This window comes from Sinocyclocheilus rhinocerous, unplaced genomic scaffold (assembly GCF_001515625.1).
Source record: "Sinocyclocheilus rhinocerous isolate Xijiao unplaced genomic scaffold, SAMN03320098_v1.1 scaffold256, whole genome shotgun sequence".
In the NCBI taxonomy this organism is placed as follows: domain Eukaryota; kingdom Metazoa; phylum Chordata; class Actinopteri; order Cypriniformes; family Cyprinidae; genus Sinocyclocheilus; species Sinocyclocheilus rhinocerous.
Window position 1 is genome coordinate 895,348 of NW_015632036.1, and position 2,829 is coordinate 898,176.

General features: G+C 35.5%; 1 protein-coding gene across 1 annotated transcript in view; it reads right to left on the reverse strand.

The window, feature by feature from the left end:
• The window catches only part of LOC107742132 (limb region 1 protein homolog), a 37,393-nt gene that overhangs the window by 27,451 nt on the left and 7,113 nt on the right, over positions 1-2,829 (reverse strand). The window lies entirely within an intron of this gene.

Consider the following 2,829-nt stretch of genomic DNA (forward strand, 5'->3'; position numbering starts at 1 on the left):
TAAGATTTTTAATGTTTTTGAAAGACGTCTCTTATGTTCACCAAGGCTGCATTTATTTGATCAAAAATAGTAATGTTGTGAAATATTTTTACTATTTAAAATAACTGTTTTCTATTTTAATATAATTTCAAATGAAATTTATTCATATGATGGCAAAGCTCATTTTTTACACGATTCTTCAGATCCTTCACATGATTACATGATCCTCCAGAAATCATTCTACTATGCTGATTTGTTATTTGATATGCTTTATTATCAATGATGAAAACCGTTGAAGCATCCAGATCAGCAGCTGATGAGTTTTTCAGGATTCTTTCATGAATAGAAAATTCAAAAGAAAAGCATTTATTTCAAACAGAAATCTTTTGCAACATTATAAAATGTTAAAATTTAATGCATCCCTGTTGAAAAAAAGTATTAATTTGTTTCTGTTCTTTATTTTTTTTTACTTATTTTTTTTTTTTAATGATTGTGTATCACTGTTTCCACAAAAAAAACTACTAAGCACAACTGTTTTCAACACTGATAATAAGAAATGTTTCTTGAGCAGCAAATCAGCATATTATACTAGCCTTCTGAGGAAAAAGAACAGAGTTGTTTTGAAACTGATGTATGAAGTCAGAAAAGCAGCACAGTCATGATGGAAATGGAATACAGAGCAACACACATACACACAAAACTGATTACTAAATCCTAATACAACAAGATAGTACACACAATTTGTCTGTCTGTGTCTGTGTGATTGTAGGTCTTGAAATGAAAAGAAATAGGACAGTAGAATTCCAAATGGCACCATTATATACCGTACAGTACATTAAATTAAATTTCGTTTATTTGATTGAATTTGCTTCTTTAAAAAATAGTTACATAAAATGTTTATATATATATATATATATATATATATATATATATATATATGTCCACGTTTAACCATCTAACATGGAGACTGGCACAGGCAGGCCATTTGACTTTATACTTAAAAAGAAAACATGAAATCTTGCTTTTATGGGCTTCTACGGTTGACGACTTAACCCTTCCCTGTATCAGCAGGGGGCTTTCATACAAGCGATATATTCAAATAGAAAACAGCTATTTTAAATTGTAGAAATATTTAACAATATTAATGTTTTTACTATATTTTTGATCGAATAAATGTAGCCTTGGTGAGCATAAGAGAGAGAGAAAGCAATTCTGTCACACACTTTCCTTCCCGACAGATATTTTTGGTTTTGTTTATTACATTTGATGAAGTACTAATACAAGCACTGCCCCATAAAACGTACCAGCTACAGCTCTCACAAGCTTTTAACAAACTAGCCAGTTTCATTTCCTCCAGTTACTGAATGTAATTTGCCATATATATGTCCCCATTTAACCATCTAACATGGAGACTGGCACAAGCAGGCCATTTGACTTTATACTTAAAAAGAAAACATGAAATCTTGCTTTTATGGGCTTCTACGGTTGACGACTTAACCCTTCCCTGTATCAGCAGGGGGCTTTCATACAAGCGGCAGTTTCTGATAATTTCCTGTCTTTTGCTACAGATGCGCACACACATACGCTATGCCGGTCATTCTGAGACGTGTAGGCCAACATAAAGCAGTGCTTCCCTCTCTCCTGTGTTTCTGGTTGATCAATGGCCAGAAACAGTCATGGTGCAAATGAGACAAAATGAAGCAGTATGCCTCGCTCCCGTACAAATGAGTGCAGCCCTCATAAACTACAGTAGCAACTAATCTTTATGTAGCTTTGCCAGAAGGGACATAAACCAGGAGCGACTTCAAACTGTGATGAGAGTAAGACAGAGGGCAATTTGATGCATTCCCTCCCACCCTTTCATTTTCATCTGCACGCTCTATTGTGACGGTGTGTGTTTGCTGGTTTATGGTCTCTATGAGCACCGGTGACAGCCCTTCTTTGAGTAACTAATGACATACGGTTGAATGAGCTGTAGAATTAAGACCGCTCAGCTTTTGAACTTTTATCTTTTTAGGGTGGGGGAGTGGCTGAAATCAAAAGGGTCACACATAAAACCGTGTGTGTGTGTGTGTGTGTGTGTGTTTGGCCAAGCGAGGGTGAGTAAGTGCACAAACCTAGGTGTGCTGGGAGTATTGGTTTGTACAAATGTGTAAAAATGTCTTTAGCATCTTATGTGTCCTTGAACTTTATGTGTACATAATATAATCACAAAGCCTCAAGCTTGCAGAAAACACACAAACACACATGACCACATACCTTTTTCGAACCGGCGAAGCCCTCAGACTCCAGGAAGAAGTAGGCAAAAGGCATCAGCACAAAGAGACAGAGATTTGAGAAAAGGGACACCAGGTTCCACAGGCCTGAAGAAAGATAAATCAGTTCATTCAACTTTCATTTCATTTCAACTTTAAGCTCAGCTACTTAACCTGATCCATATCATTTAACACAATAACAGCAATTGGATAACAATCCCCCCATCCCTTGTTCATTAAACATTTTGTCTAATTTGTTATAGTTGGTATGGTTTGACACATTTAAATCGATTCCACAGATTTTTCCTCCAAAACAAATGAATGAAAAAAGTTCAAGAATCAAAACTTCTAGTCTTCATTTTTTTCAAAACCCCAAACATTCTCATCTAAAACAACCCAAAAAAAACTGCTCTCAAAAGCTCAGGTTAACAGAGAAACCATCTGCACAAAAAACAGACACATGACACCACCTTGTGGAGATGACTGAATCTAAGGAGAAAAATACTTCGAGCTGTATTGAAATTATTATAAAGAGTCAGGTGTATGGCCTCAGCAACACACTGTATGCATTGTTCAATGCACAAATCATTTATTT